Source organism: Lytechinus variegatus, chromosome 2, assembly GCF_018143015.1.
Source record: "Lytechinus variegatus isolate NC3 chromosome 2, Lvar_3.0, whole genome shotgun sequence".
In the NCBI taxonomy this organism is placed as follows: Eukaryota; Metazoa; Echinodermata; class Echinoidea; order Temnopleuroida; family Toxopneustidae; genus Lytechinus; species Lytechinus variegatus.
The window spans coordinates 12,458,071-12,475,826 of record NC_054741.1 but is presented as its reverse complement, the minus strand read 5'-3'; the positions used below and the strand labels follow the sequence as shown (position 1 = coordinate 12,475,826).

General features: G+C 34.7%; 1 protein-coding gene across 2 annotated transcripts in view; it reads right to left on the bottom strand.

Annotated features, from left to right (window-relative positions):
- Positions 1-17,756, bottom strand: part of LOC121407344 (deleted in malignant brain tumors 1 protein-like) — a 104,816-nt gene that overhangs the window by 45,624 nt on the left and 41,436 nt on the right. The window contains exon 1 of one of the 2 annotated variants that reach the window (XM_041598385.1): positions 1,470-1,526. The exons of the other annotated variant lie outside the window; for it this stretch is intronic. The gene's annotated coding sequence lies outside the window, so the exon portion shown is untranslated. Of the gene's footprint in view, positions 1-1,469; positions 1,527-17,756 lie in introns of those variants that run through there. 2 annotated transcript variants of the gene reach the window in all.

Sequence of the window (17,756 nt, the reverse complement as noted above, 5' to 3'; positions counted from 1 at the left end):
CTAGGCTAGTAATTAAGAGTTGCTCATACAAAATTGCCAGAGATGCGTGTGTGCCCTATTTGTCTAAAACAATCACTCTAATCATTTAATAACCAATAACACCATCATGTGTGTATTCTGATCTAGTTTCATCTATTCATGACAGATCTACGAGCTCATTCCCGCTAAAGAAAACACACCGGGCACCGCAAGCGTTTAATAGCTGAGGGCTTGACACAGTTTCCGATTCAGTTAGCAACCTATATCTCCCCAGTGGTATTGATCCTTGCATGCCATCCATCTTTCCTTTTCTCACCATCTCACGAGGGCGCCGTATCATCGCACGACTCGGCCTGTATTATGAATACTTAACGTATCCACCAATATCCTCAAGGTGGGTGATAATATTTGCAGTTGATTAGAGATATGGGTCACATGTATGTACACTGGCTGATTGGGAGAATGAATGAGCAATGAAAGAGAGCAAGTCATTTTGAGGTTGGATAAAAAAAATGGATGAATATTTTTCACAAGGCTACAGTCTGTTTTATCATCTGTGTCTATATGCATCTAGGGGGATTCCAAGAAGGGGGGAGTGGAAATGGCCCTCCAATTGCAGTGTAAAATAAACACACGAAAAAGGAGAAAAGAATAGGAACAAAAAGACATATAAAGGATAGGAGAAAAGAGGAGGAGGAAGAAAAGTGAATAAAGGAAAGGGATGAAAAGAACTGGAATACAGTAAATCTTGAAGGTCATCATGTACAAATAAAAAATCTGCTCACACTTCATGCCCACATTGCCTGTTTACTAAGAAATATATCCTCTTCTTCCTCCTTCCCTTTTCCTCCTCCTCCTCTCCCCCTATCCCTCCTTATCCTCTTATTTCCTTCCCTCCCTCCTTTATTCTAATGTTCTCATCTTACTCCTTACATCCTCTCCACATTTCTTCAGATCTGGCCCACACACTACCTCTGAGGTAATTGATATCTTACAACAAAATAGATAAACATTCAGCTCACTTTATCTTACAAACTACATAGCTAAACATACTCAGCTCACTCTATCTCTAAAACCTCCTTCAAACAGCTACAGGCAAAGAACTCGTTCTATTTTACCACACACTCAAACATCAAGTAATCACTCATTGTCGCTTATCACCAGCTATTCAATCAGACAAGAATAGTTTCTGGGGCACAAATTCTTCCCGATTGAATGTGAGCAATGAAACAACCGCTTTTTTTATGGGAGGGTACATTAGCTAATATGAAGCACAGGGGTGCATGAAACTTGAATAGACAGCAAAATGGGTATCTTCCAAAGGCCTCATAACATATTTGTACAACATACACTGTACAGTTGTGCTCAAAGGTAAGTGAACCCCATCACAAAATGCACTCCTTCAAGCCGAGTGTTGAATGTAGACATCAACACTACAACGTTCAATGAGCCCGGAAAAACAAACTTGAATGAATAAAATATTTTATCACCTGACTTCACAAGTAAATATCCAAAACATGACAGAACTTGGAACACTTTTCTGCCGGGGTCACTTAGTTTTGAGTACCACTGTATATCTGTAGAAAAACAACAAGATTGTTTCCATAAAAGAATGATGAAAATAGGATGGTTCTTATGGTAAATTGTCACTTGGTCTTCACCTACTTGGTCCACTTTACATTTGGTCTCATAAAAAATACATACATCACTTAGGACAATGTAGGTAGACCAATGAGGGCTCACTTCTCCTTAGATAGACTAACTGGTTATGAAACAAATGTATCAGGATGCATAATCTAAAAGACTGATATCAATTTTAAATAAATACTATAAATTATCATGAAAATTGTTAGTAACATAATTCCAAACTCGCAAAAAACATGAAATATTTAATGTAAAACCAATTTGAACGACAAATCCCCCAATATAATGTAGATTTCAATAAAAAGAGAAAAATCAAACCAGCAAAACACTGAAAATTTCATCAAAATCGGATGTAAAATAAGAATGTTATGACATTTTAAAGTTTCGCTGAATTTCACAAAACAGTTCTATGCACATCTTGGTCAGTATAATAGAGTTTTAGGAGCAGTGAATGAGGACGGCGTTGCAGTCGTCTAATCGTTCGAAAAGAAATAGTGAGTGAGGGATATTATCGACTATCTCATTTGCATGTCACTGAATTTTACATATCACTGTTTTGTGAAAAATAAGTGAAACTTTCTTATTATACATCCGATCTCGAAATTTTCAGCGTTATGCTAGTTTGATTTTTCTCTGTTTATTCAAATCAATGTTCTCCTGGGGTGGACTTGACCTTTAAGGAATTTCTGGCACATTCTTCCCCACCATAAAACAATATGCTTGTCATTCAATGTTATGTTACTCATTCCTTTAAATCCGGTAGACCCAATAGACTTCCACTGCTTGAATAGATAAGCCAATTAACTACGATGATTTTTGCCATGTCTAATTAGTAGCTAGCATCATCTCCCCCCTCATTACCCTCATCAAGTCATCAGTTGACTTGTACACTATGGTTCCAAAGGATATTATATTCAAATCCAACACAGATATCAGTAGACTGAAACGACTAAATATGAAAGAACATAGATAGGCAATTAGGGGATGCATCATTCAAATTCATGGCATTAAACAAAAATAAAATAAAGCTGGAAATAAAGGATCCTAATAATAATCTATCATTGCTTGTGATAGATAAAGAGAGAAAAAGGTTAAAATAATAAAGATAATTGCAAATTGGAAGAAAAAAAAAATTATCACAAAAAATAAAAACAATTGCGAAGGAAAACCTAAGGGTTGAGAGAAAGTAAAGGTTGAGAGAAAGTAAAGGAGAAAATCAGTCAAAGAAATAAAGAGAGAGAGAGCAGAGGGAAATGCCTGTTGGATGAACAGAGAAAAAAAATCAGACAGAGAGAAAGCTAGCAAAGAGGGGAATATAAAAAGTTACATGGGACAATGAAAAAATGTCAGAAAAAGAGACTGTGAAAGAGGGAGGGGTCTGAGAATGAAATTACTGTTGACATCAGACAATGTAAAAATTCAGAATTTGCTTAAATGATAAAGAGTATGTCATACCATTTGGCATCACATATCTGGAAGGATATCAGACATAATATAAAATGTCACCTCCCACACATATCAAAAATAACCAACACCATTATTAGATAACACAAGACACTTCAGCACCTTTCTCATCACTAAAAATGCCTGAACTTATCATTTCCCATTCCATCACCTGCTATCGCATCTCATATCTCCTCCCGTTTTCAAACAGAAATGGGCTCATACTCTGGGAACTGAAAACTGACGAGGCATCTATCATTCATACAAGCATGACTGATCCATATCTTAACGAACTCTACAATTTTTTCATTGATCATGGTCAAGAAGCATTTAGAAAATAACCCCACAATTCTAGATTATAATGCTCACAGATATGTATTGGGGTAAACTATTTCTCTTGAAGTGGAAATAAATGGCAGTCAACAGTATTCATCCTCGCCTTCAAATATAGTGATTACTGCCATGGGATGGCTGTCTCTTTCCAGATGTGGGTCAGAAGCTCTTTTGTCAGAGTATCTACGATAAAATGGTTCCAACGTGAAGACGATTGTAAAGTGAAGCGGAATGTTTTCTAGGTCAGATGAATGTCGCCCAATAGCATCTTGGGGGATGTTTTTTCCCTGTTGTTGTGGCATTGATGTTTAGTGTACCCATTGAGAAAAATGGTAGAGGCTACGGACTTCTACAATCATCACACAGCTACAAGGTCTACATGTGCTTGATTACCTTTTTACATGCGGTTTTATGACTTGCCATATATTTTCTTCAATAAAAACCTATATTTCCTGTAAAAAGTTATGTCTGCAATATATGACAAACACCAAGAAAGAAGCGTAATAACAATCAAATACTAAAACTCAAGATACCCCATTGTTAAATGCATTTCAACTATATCATTCAGGCAGGAAAAATTGGATTATGCACTCCCCGATTCCTCCATCTACCTTCTCATGCAAACAAAAATTATGGATTTTCATCACATTTCAATAGCATTCGTGCCAATGGCATGACTGGATGACTTACCAGTGTATTAATTGTCACTTTGGTTGATGGAGTTATCAATATTTGATTTGCCTAAAATGTCAGACATTAGAAATGGTAGAAGAGTGTGCTGCATGGTCACATGTTCTCTGCATTCTAAAAACCATTATTGACCATGTTCATGTAAATATCCTTGAACTTTCATAAAAAACCTTTTTGCTTTGTTCAATTTTGGTTTAAGTATAATGAAAGCAATTAAAGAAGACCCTTTTCTTTTCTTTAGTTTTACTTAGTCAGGAATGATGGTGAGAATTATTCTATAGATGATTTAGAAACCACTTAAAAAAGTAGAAAATACAATTTTGATCAACTGAATATGCACCAAGGATTCAATGAAAGAAATTTGAACATTTGCCTATCTGAAATCAATAAATTATCACTTTCCAACAATCAGTACCATACCATACAAAGGCAGCAGTGAGAGACTTTTTTTGAATATCAATGTTGCCCCCAAAATTAATTTGCACTCAATGTGATATCAATGACCCCAATGTTAGAGAAACAGTTGTTATATCTCCAATACCAATATCATTGTTGGTAAAAACAAAGCTACACTATTACAGGCATTCTACAACACTATCTCTCTGTGCTCCAGAAAGTAAAGAGAAAAGATTAAAGTTGAAGAAAATATATCTTTTTTTGTTCAGGCAGGGTTAATATTTGTGCACGATCTGGATGCAATAAAAATGAGAATTCTTCAACTAAATGACTAGTCTTCCATTATGGATTTGACAGATTTTTAAAAAGTTCCTCATCATAATAAGCTCTTATCAATATTGCGAGCAGTAGATGAAATGCTTTGTAAAAGGTATTGTATATCAAGAGGGTAATAATGTGTAATTCATTTGTCCTTATATCATCACCTGCATGCAAACAGATAAAAATGGCATCTCTTTAGTTAAATCAATCATAGTCTGAAACAAGACTATCTGACAAGGGATGAGATGGGATGTGATGAGAGTGGTAGAGTGAAATGAAATCCTCATTGCAATCATAAAGGTTCCTGACACTACCTCTGTAAAAATAAACATAAGCCTACATCTCACTCCCATTACAAATCATCCTTCTCTTATTTGACCCAGCTTTCATTCCCCCTTTGCTTCAATTTTCATCTCTGGCTCTTTCATTTTGATCTCCTTTGTTCCTTTTTTTTCTTGTTCTTTTAATCTTTTTCATTTATCATCTGTCATTTTTCTAGATTCTCCATCCTTTGCAAAGTCTTGTCATGTTTTCCTTGTAGTATGTTCCACTATCTCCCTTCCTTTATCTCTTTCTCTCTCTTTACTTTAACATCTCTCATTTTGCCTTTGGTTTGTTTTAATTCCTAAAATGCTTTCCTTCATCTATTTCTTCAGAAAGTATTTACTTCTAATCCTCATATGACACTTGCACGATTATTGGTTCCCGCATCAGAGGGATTCGGTCATGCAAATTTGTGACAGTGCGAGGCATGAGGTGTCTTAGTGGTTTGCGCCATGGTCCCGACTAGTTCAAAACAAGTTTACGCATAGAAACGACATGTTCATGTAGTATTCACAAATAGTTCATGTACATTCATTGGGGCATGAAATCAGACTCCGCAATGATTTTTAAATAATTATTTGTTTTAGCCAAGCTGCGCATTTGTATGCCTTTCGGGTGAAACAATCTAGGATTTATGTAACCTATTCATGAGCTCGTTGTGAACTATATGCGTGAACTAATTGTGCACTACTTGTGAAATGTGTGCCACGGAACAACTTAGTCAAAGTTTACAAATAGTTCACGCCACTCATCCCTGAAATTTGTCGTGCCAACATTTGAAAAATTCTCCAATTTCATCTTTCAATATTTCCATGTCCTCTCTCATTTCTTCTTTCACAATTCTCATCTTCTCTTTAATTTGCTTTTATAGTCTGTTTATTCACCCTTCATTCATTTTCACTCTTCTCATTTCTTCTCTGCAAATCTCTTCCAACATCTCCATCTGTCCCCATTTTACTCACCGCTTGCATTCCAAGGCATGCTTTCATAGCAATATCACTAGCACTCAAACCAGAAGATTCAAATCTTAATGTACGGTACCTTTTTTATCATTTAAGTTTGACTATACCGAAAATTGTTAGAGTCATCATACTCTATTCAATTCAATTTTTTTCTTAAACATTTGCTAACATCTACACTAAGCCAATATATTCATATCTTCTTAAGATAATAGGTTGTTCTGCCTTCACAACCCCCTTTTCATCTTTCATTTCATCTCCCACATCTCTTTTAAGCACTATCCCATCCCTTTTTAATCATCTATGTTCTAAAGCATCTGCCTATTACTCATTTTCACTGGCACGAAGCCAGAATAAACTCATCTTTATGCATCTCCCTTTTTTCATCTCTGAATATTTTACTGACCAAAAGCATGTTTTCTAAAGCTGTAACAGAGATCTAATCTAATTGTCACTACACTCCATCTCTATTTCAAATACAAAATTAAACCAAATTACCAAATTCTTTTATTATTCCTATTGTTTAATACTAAAGTATAATTTTTTAAAAGAATAAGAGATGCTTTGGTGTGAAAATAATACCGACAACAATTTGGGTCTTGTAAACATCAAGAATTCAAGTTGTTATTTTTCTGTATTTTCAAGTGCTATAATTTTAGTTTGATTTCCCCTCTGACCCTGTTTGCCGATACTCCCATCTTATAACTAGGCCATAGAGACTAATTATACATTGTTTATGTCATGCAATATTTATTTTCTCCCTCCCTCACTTTTCACCTCTCTCTTTTCTCTCACCCCACTCCCCCTCTCTCTTTCAATCCACTCCTCAACTCATCCCTCCTCCTCTCCCCCAGTCCTATTATTCCTTCCTGTTTTCCCATTCCTCTTCCCCTCTCCTCCCATCCTCTTCATTTTTCCTCCACTATCCTCTCCTCAGCCCCCTAATATTTATCCTCCCAACCCCCCCCCCTCTTCCCTACCTTACCCTGTCCTCTACCCACCACCTTTCACCCTCATGCTACCCACCAAACACCACACCCTTGCAGGTGCACCTCTCTACATGAACTAGACAAAATACCCCATGTTTTTGTAACCACATTTTCCCAAACATACCAGGCCCAATTAGCACCCCTCGAGTTCAAGAAAAACTGCAGAGCAAAAATTCTAATTAAGTAGTTTACCCTGGGGAAGTTTACATAATTAATATGTGACCTTATAATGTATATAAAGCTTTCCTGGCAGGAGTCACGTAGGTTGATGAATGATTCAGCTTCTTAGTAAACATACTTCTCTGAAAAGGCATTGCTATTTTTGTATGTGATCGCTTGCTAGTAGTCAAACTCCTTTTCAAAGTCTATGAGAAGTACAAATACATTTTCAACAATCAACACCAGTGAAGAGTTTTAATACTGGTTTTTCAAAACAATCTTCCAGTTTCCATTAAAGATATTTTTCCGCTTGATATGATATTAAAGAAAATACTGAAGATCGGTCCTGTTCAACTACCACTAACATGTTAACGCTATATCAATTTAACAGTTGTGAAAATCAAACAAGGAAATCACAACAGATATCATAAGAACTGAAATTAGCACTGATATCATTTCAAATAAATGGTAAGATTATCTCCCTATTTGAACATCCTTCTTCTGAATATTACAGTAAAAGCCGGAAAGATTATTGCAAACTTCAAGGCCCAAATTCACAAAGGTTGTTTTGCCGTGGTTATCCACGATATTTTATTCATATAAGTCCACTGTTTTTTATTCATGAGTCCACTCTTCAAACAGTGGACTCATGAATAAAATTGTAAATCTTACCATGGTAACAGGAGTCAGCATTGGACATGTCTTATACGCACGCCCGATGTGCGCTAAATTAAGCTTAACTTATACAGGGAATCTGCTTAAAACCATGGATTCAACCGTGGGTTTTCAAAACCACTTTTGTGAATTCGGAGCCCAAATGTCTGGGCATCATAATGATCCTATATGGTTTTATATATTTCCCTATTATTTTAATAGTTTACATGTTTGTGACTCTTCCCTAATAGGCCTATTTTGGGGTATTAAACTCAATAAAGAAATTGATTTTCTGTTACATGAGTGCATTGTAAACAAAGATCCTAACCGTTCTGTAATATTACAAGTATTTTGCTTTCACATTTGCAAGAAAACCTGGTATTTGCCGATTGGGCAACATCAGGGTAAATTTCCTGATCAGATAACACCTGGTATTCTTGAACTTTGAGGCGGTCTGAATACACCTCTTACCATACTTATGCTGGCATGAACTGGCTGACAGATCCAGGAGGGACTTAACCTTAAGGGATTTCTTATTGGCTTGTAATGCTTCAACCATACTTACGTAATGCACCCAAGGGAATTTTCACACTGCAAGGGTCTTAGCGGGTACGCTCTGACAAAAATAAAATGTTAACCTTTGTGGAGCTTAGCCAGTTCTTGGAAGGCCAAAAACCTGGCCCAAGTGCAGGCTCCATAATCTTCATGAATGTTTCATACATAGATGTTTACTGAAATATGATGTACTATGCGTACTTCAGTGAAAGATGAAAACCCATTATTTTATATTTCTTTTTCAAAGTGGTAACATATACTTTTCGAACAGTCTACTCGAATTTGGTGGAATATCTTGTCAAAGGTAAAAATAGAATTAAAAATAAATCAATTAGATACTTGTTTGTTACATTTAGTACAAAATTTAATTCATTATAATGACAAAATGTTTTTATTATAACAAGAAACAAATCACTTTTTTCATTTAAAAAAATAATTTCTATTATCAAAATGCCTCTGTGAGCGAATAGAATTTGAGTACATTTAATTTTGTATATAATTTTCACATGTTTTCAGAGGAAATAAGATAAAATAAATAAACCTTAAATCTGTTTCTCTATCAGCATGATTACATTTTAAGATTAACCTTAGTCCTTTAATTTCTAACTCATTTTTTTTTTTGTAATGTTCACGCACAATGCATAAAAATTACACTAGAAATTACCATAAATATTAATCTCACTCATTATCATACATAAATGTGTTATCTACATTTTATTTTCATTTACTGTTTTGGAAAAAAGAATTTAAAGTAGCAAAAAATCTCTCAAGCTCCTCATAATGAAAAATATTACAGAATGAGAAAATTTTCCCATCTCTTATGACAACATCACATTGCCAATTTGAGAATTGCATAGTCTTACTGATCTCACAACAACAGCCTTCTTCTAATTCCTTGTCCGATTTCTTTCAAAATTTCAAATTTTAGAAATCACTTGATTATCAAGGTTGGATCTCATTAAAACTAATTTGTAGTGTTTTTTTTTATTTGAGAATGTGTGATAAGCAAAAATTGATATTTTCTTAATAACTTACAAGACAAGGCTATTACAAAGGGCATACAACATTGGTGTATGCTATGACACATGCAGCTCCATTATCATTCAGACTTTTATTCTAATTATCATTCTCATCTTGTATCTTGTATCATGGCAGGCCTAATTACAATAGATGGTTGACTACCTTCTCTCCTTCTCTTTCCCTCTTTCTCTCTACGGTCCCATCCAGATAAATATTTATTGCAATTCCGTCAAACTCATCCTGCTCTTGATCTATTAATCTCGTTCCGCATTGGCACCGGGTCAAGAAAAATCATGTTGCAAGCAACCATATTGGGAAAAAATGAAATCGCTTTGAAATCTACTGTTACAGGCATCAAGTAACATTTAATATTGCAGTATTATAAGTGGTTGAATTCAGTGAATTTGGTTTCACATTTTTTTTTAAATGATGAAATATTCACAGCTTCAAAGCCAACTTCCGCAGTCGCAGGGGACAATAATTTGGCAAAGTCTTTAAAAATCAAGGAAAATTTTTACCATAATCAGTCATGATCTAAGTCTATCCAAGTTCTGAAATGTAATGCATAAATGAAGTTTGGGTCAATCCCCAAATAAATCACAAAAGAGCTTTTCATTACTAGATTACCATTATTCAAATGTGTTTGACCAAAAACAGCTTAATGATGTGGAGGATAGTAGTTTTTTATTGGATAATTTTCAAATTTATTTTGCATGAAGTAACATTCAACAGCCACTACACTTTTGCAAGATTGGTACGTCAGATGATACTTAGGTATTATTCATATCTAAGACCATTTAACAAAGCTTTAGGCAGGCCAAACGCCGTAAAGTAATAAAATAAGAGTATGGTGGAAAATTGAAAAAGATAGATCATAAGCACACATGGGCACGTATTTGATCAATATTAAAAGGTCAACAGAATGGCATACTTATTTTGCTTCAAACAGGGCAATTACTCATTTTCTTTCATAATCATTTGGTGAATTATTTTTATACATGCAAACGAACACTAAGGTCGCCATTTTATAAGACTTTATTTGAAGTATTGTGATTGTTACCACAAATGGAATTTTGTTTCGTGAAAAAAATAATTCATAGATTTAGGATTCAGAAAAGAAATACATGGAACAGAGAAAATGGGAAGCTAGATATCAAATTTGCATGCAATGCTCTGAATTAAAAGAAAAAATAGAATGAAAGAAAGGGTAGAAAGGGATAGGCAGATGAGAGAGAACTAGAAATTAAGACAAAGTGTTTATAATCGCAGCACAGGTTTGAAAGTGAAATAAATCAGTAAGGAAGGTATACACCTCCGATCCAAAGCAAGATAATTACAAATATCTATCACAATAAATTTTGACAATTGCTACCTTAAATCACATTTGCAACAGAAAGCTCATTTCATCCAACCCATAAAACTTAAGTTTAAACAATGCAAAAAATGACAACGGCTAGAGTGAAATAGAGGTATTTATCAAGATATTGCAGATTGCTTTGTACTTCCTTTGAAGTTTAGCCAAGATATTGAACAACTGAATGAGAGTGCTTGCTTTCATTAATGATTGAAGTGGACAGAGAGTGAGAGAGAGACAGAGGGAGAAACAGAGGAAAGAGAGAGCGAGATAGACTACAGACAAGACATGGAGATGTAACATAAAAATAGAGGGGGGGGGGAGAGTGAGCGGAGAGACAGTGAGTGAGACAGAGGAACAGAGAAAGGGAGCAGAAAAGGATGAAGAGATGGGAAAATAAGAAAGATACAGAAACTCTAGAAGACAGTGATGCAATAAGAGAAACAAACAATCAGACATACAATGAATCTATCATGTCAGTAAAGGGCTTATTATACAAAACAAATCAGCAGATAGCATTAATCTTCAAACTGTCTCGGTGTTTTCTTGATCTTTGACCACTAATTTAATCTGTACCATAAACATCAGTCCATAACTTGATGGGTAACACTCCTCCTTTTTGCACTGACATTGAACATCAGTATATCACAACATCTCTTTGATACCACTCACAGAAGGAACATATATTATATTGTGCATACGAACACAATCCAGCATTCTTACACGGAATGAATTCACAGATCTATAAAAACATCAACTGTCATCTCTTGGTAACGATTGCGCATGAGCATCCCTCCCTTACTCCAACCATCCTACATTACCTTTGTGACCTCATCGTTACATCAAATCCCTCATTTTTCATAAAAGGAGGGGCCTCTTTCTCACCCCTCCTTCCAATTAACACTGCCAACTGCCAGGTACACCGGAGTCACGTCTACCGACCAATTTCAATCAAGCAAAGTTCTGCCGTGATGTCTCGACTAAAGCCTCTGCGTCATGGCTCGTCATCCTGCAGTCCCACATGCATTCAAATGGTGCTGGTGCTGCGTACGCTTTATTCAGTAATCAATTGGCCCATTACAAAGCATCATCAAGGTGGCCAATGAAACATTACAAATGGGTCTGAGGTATTTGTACTATCTGTCTGCTGCACTTTGGCTACCAAATTCCTATTTTCTATCCCCCCCCCTCCTCCCCCCCTGTCATGGGGATTCTATGATAACATTCACATCAAAGAGAAAGCCTCTGTATACTATCGCACATGGTTAAATTGAATTTTGAATATTTAATGAGGTCTGAGGGTGTCGAAGTGTGGCAAAAACAATTATTGAACCTCTGAAAAAAAAAAGAGTTTGGAAAACCTTTGGGATTGACACTCGACACACAAAAAATGCACCTTCACACAACCACACAATGGTGGGCTTATCAAAAAGGGAAATTATCTACTTTTTCAAGATCTACTGACACTGCATTAATATAATCAAGTATTGAATGCTACTTAAAGGGATGGTCCATGCTAGAGATATTTATGTATCAATAATCAAGAGTAAAATTCACAAAGCAAAATGCTGAGAATTTGATCAAACTAGGATAACAAATAACAAAGTTATAGAATTTTAAGTATTTGCATTATTTCAGTGAAACAGTTTTAGGCATGTCTTTATGAATATTCATTAGGTGGGCTGATGATGTCATATTCCTATTTGTTCTTTTGCATTAATGAAATTAGGTTTATTCAAAATTTTCTACCAAGAACTTAAACAATTGGATTGACAACTGTTTAAGTGCATTAGTTATTTATTTCCGCAACCTATTTCATCATAATGGAGACACATCATTTACACATGTATGAAATAAATAAACATTTATTATTTCATGTAATATAAGAGAAAGGAAAGTAGGGATGTGACATCATCAATCCACCTATAGAATATTTATGATGATAAACTTTAAAATTCAATAACTTTGTTATTTGTTCTGTTTTTTGATGAATTTTTCAGCATTTTGATAAGTGAATTTTACTCTATTTATTTAGATATAAATATTTTCAGCCCGGACCATCTCTTTAACAGGATAATACAGAAATATGTATTTAGTCATCATTCATAAAATGCATTATTGTCACTATTATTAAGCTCCTCATGTGGGCTCCAGGAGAAATGGGCACCAAAATGCTGAAAATTAAAAGCAATTGTTGAATATTTGAGTGCAGTTTGCTACCAATAGATTTTTAAATTACAAATTTTGAACATGGCTTAAATTCAATATGAATTGGCCACAGCTATGGTCCTATGATATGAAATGATTTTCGAGAAAATCGCAAATACAAGAAAGTCCTTGTCAATATCAAACTTCAAGTACAAGTTTTTAAAATATGATGATATCTACCTAAATCTGAATCACCATCGTCTTTATATTTCATAGTTGCCTTATTTTGTTGAATATCTTATCAATTCTACAATATAAAAATAACTGTGTCTACTTTACACATCGTACAACATACTGAGTGATTCCACCCCTCCACTTGCCCATCTCTCTAGCTCTTTTCTTTTCTCTTTTTTCCTTTTTTAGGAGGGGGGGGGGTAGTTGAGTTTACTGCTAAAGACTTTTTTCCATCACAAGCCTCTGCTTTCTGGTATCTATGCCTTATTCCATATGTTCTAATCCATGTTCAAACACTATAATCATATGCATTCTATTTTGTACTATAATTGATTTGTTTGACTTTATATGAAGGAGAATATCAATTGGAAAGCAATAAATGCTTTCTTGAAAAGAATTAATATCATTTTTGTACTGTTGTTGTGTATTTGAGATATTTGTTTGGAAATTCAAACTTTTTGACTAATTGCATGTGAGAAACAATCCCCAATGTAGCAATTGCTATGATTTTTCACTTTTAATACACTTCCCGTCATTCTCCGCTAGATTGCGGCTCACATTCCAATCAAACGAACTACTACTTGAGGCTCTATATCCTTCTCTCAAAAGTACAAACTATCATCTCTGACCGGCAGCGGCATCATCAATATTCATTTACACACAACAAGAACATTGGCTATCCCCATGACTGAAAACATGGCACGATCCCATTTTCTTAAATTGAATTTTTTTCAGATAAATTACTCATGAGGTCTTCCCTGCATGGGCTTTAATGTTAAATTTCAAAGAGCTCAAAATCAAGACTGGACTGCAGCCCGTTGATTAAAAAGATGCAAATTAACCTCCAACAAAAAAACATATTCTTAGAAAATAGACAAAATACAGGATTTTCAAAAATCCCCCCCCGTAATGATTGCCAGCCTGTAGCAGTCGGACGACACATTAGAAATTTATATTGGATCAGAGAGATTCACATGTTTAGTCACTGTAAAGGATCATGCAGGCCAAAAACTGGGCATAGGCTCGGCAGGGTCACATAAAGGTTGTGATTAATTGCACGCTTTATTTTCATTCTTAATTGTACATCATAGTTCATGCAATCACTCGTAACAAAATGTTCTACCATGATTGCTAAGTTTTGTGTTACAGGCCCCAGGTCCATCTATGGAAAGCAGACCTTTTTTAGTAAAAGGTTTTCTACAGAATATAAATTCATCATAGTATTACAAATAATGCAGCTAAGATTTGGATAACATTTACTGACATTTTCAGGCAAAATCTTCATTCTATTCAAAATGATATCAAAGAATCCTGTTTGATTCTTGAAAAAAATTCTCTGTAAAAATATATCTATATGTTGCTCTGCTTCAAATTTCATTTTATGCTGGAATTGGTAAAATTCACCAAATAGGAATGCTAATTATCTTGTCATTAGAGTGTACCCATTAGAGGGAATTACTGAGAGCTTTTAATGGATCAAGATCATAATCTGTAGAAGATGGTTTCAGGAACAAGAGATACATAAAAGATGGGGAAAATGCAATATTAGATTGAGAATTTTTTGTTTAAATGGGAAGATCGTAAGAGGGTGAGAGGCAGAGATATAAAAAGGGGAGAACAAGAGAAAGGGTTGACAAAACAAAGACTTTAGGATGAATGACAAAAAAGATAAAAAGGAAATAGAGGTGGAAATACATCTAAATATATAGAGAAAGGGACAGAAAGACAGAAAGGGAGATAGAAAGAGCAAGCAAGATGTTACTGAAGTGAAAGGGTAGAAATAGTGGGATCTTGAAAAAAAGGAGAGGAAGGGAACCAAGCTGTATTAATCAAACAGGCCATGAAATACACTACAGTACTCCATCAAATTGTTAGTACTAGTCTTGTACAATACTACATATTGAAATAAATAATAATTTGATCCGAAGTTTATACCAAAATAAATAGTCATGAAAAAAGTGAAAAGAAATAGAAAGAAGTACAATACAATTAAAGTGGGGGAATTGGGTGAAGCTATATGTGTAATGCCTATATATACATGGCAATATATTAGCCCTAGTCACTTACCCATCTTTGTGGTCTTGTGGTTAAGACACCAGCATTCTAAGCTGGGGGCCCTGGGTTTGATTCTCGGCAGAGACATTTTTCAGCCTCACCAAAATTTTTCATAAGAGAAAATAGCTCTGCAGAACTTTGATTCAAACTACGCATACCATTGTTCTCTTTCCCCATTTCTTTCACAACATATTTAACTAAAAAGAGAGTTGTCAAAGTTGTTGTACATGTATAATTTCTAACACTTATTGCAACAATCTCATTCTGATGGGGGGGGGAAGGAAGAAGTTCAAGAAGAGAGGATGAATAGATGAATAAATGACATGGATTTGCGGAAATCAAAGTCCAGCATAGAAATACATAAATTGATGTGATGAAAAATAGAGTGGCCTTTCGCTAGATTGGAATATCATCCCAGATCTACAATTTTTTTTCCTCATACATCTTCCTGTCTAATGCAAGTTTCCTAAAACAGCGGCTTTCGTGTTTCAGGCATCCGCGCAAGCCTGACAATTCATGATAAAAGGATTTCAAAATCTACCGCCCTTCCCCATTTTCCCGTAGCTACATTCATGTTTCTGAATTTGATGGTCTCATACTGTTTTTCATTATAAGATAGCATTCTCATTCTCATTTACAAATAAATCTGCAATTCATGACCGTCTGAACTTTCAAAAATGTTGAGACAAACAGAAGTACTTGGCGTTATTATTACACAGAACATTAAGTGATTGAGGCTAACCTTCCCCATTTCAATCCCTCAAAGTACTAAACTACTAACCAATTCAGGGTCAATTAAAGTACAAAGCAATAAAATGAAATTGAAATGAAAGATATGTTATTCTATAAGCTTAAACTCATATATCATTACGGTGTATGACTTTTCATTATCATCTTCAATGGCTTTGTAAGGGTCAACAAATGCATTATATGGAGGGTTCTCCTTTTATATATTAAAGACATAAGCAAGAGGACCATTTAAAATCTAATATCCACAATAAGGACCTCCAAGATTCTCTAAATATCCAGTTCTCTGAAGTATACAGGAGTATAAGCCTATTTTTAATAGCAAATAGCAATCTAGAAGTTCAATATCCTTTTAAATTGCAATAGCAATAATTATTGAAAATATAAATGACCCAACTCTGTTTTGCTTTGTTGCAGGTTTTGCATGTAAATTTAAACTAAACATGCAAAACCTGCAACAAAGCAAACCAGAGTAATAATACTCCCCCTCTCGTCAGCCCTGAGTTACCCTTCCTGGTGGAGGACTTCAGGGAATGGGACTAAAAGGTACAAGGTACCCTAAGAAATGATCCATGATAATAATTTTTTTCATGAAGCATTAGATGTTCTAAGATGACACATACGAATGGACAATAACAAGGAGTATTATTAAAAAAGTTTATTGTAGAGAAGAACTGAAAATGTCATCAAAGACTGAACCAAAGTTCTCAATCATACACATTTTACATAGCAATATCTCTTTTAATTTTATCAGCTTCCATGGGAAGAACAAACTTGACTTCTCCTTATTTTTCAATATAATCTTCCAAAAATGGGGAAATAAAATATTAAAAAACACACATTTTTAGTGCACACCATGACAATTGTATTACAGTGAAAAAAACCCAAACCCAAATATATTATTAAGATGGCCAAATGACATTTCAATTTGAAGATGAATTAGGTTGATGAATAATAGATGTCTCTTAAAATATATTCAAAAAGATAAAATGCAGACTCGCTATGTTTTACATAATGGAATTGAAACTATCATCAATGCAATAAGTTACTTTACTTTACACAAATGTCAGGTACCTGAGTTTGGATATCTTGGATATAAAGTGAATTTTATCACAAATTAATACTTCATCGTCATGGTTCTGTAAATGAAAAACACAAATTAATCTGAAAGAGAGAAAATATATTCATGTAAGTCTAAATAAAAACTCACATGCACATAAAATGCAGATAAGAGAAGAGAGAGAAATTCATATTAGGTTGAAACTTGAAAGGTTTAAGTGGAATAGAAAGGAAGAAGAAAGAGATGGAGGGAAGGAATGTAAAAAAAACACAAACACAGGAAAAAAAGAGGGGAGGGGGAAGTTGGAGAAATGAACTTAGAACTTTTTGAAAGATGAAACAAATATCACAAACTGTCTCACTCCTCCAAATATTCCATTGGTATTTACCCAGGGGCAGAAAAATACAGCAAATTCATGGATTGCAAACAGACAAAAAAATATATTACTCATAAATTTGGATGAGTTAGAGAAGCAATAACCACTTTCAAAAGCATTTATTAAAAATGAAAATATGGCGGCTCGAATTCGGGATAGAAAAACACAATCAATTGGATCATGAGATTTGTATTAAAGAGCCGAAAAAGGAAATATGGGGTCAACGAACCATACCTCAATTTTAGCAGGGCGAATCAGATCTGGATTTTCTTTTTACAAGAAAGAAGGGGATAATTGTAGTGTTGAATGAAAAAAA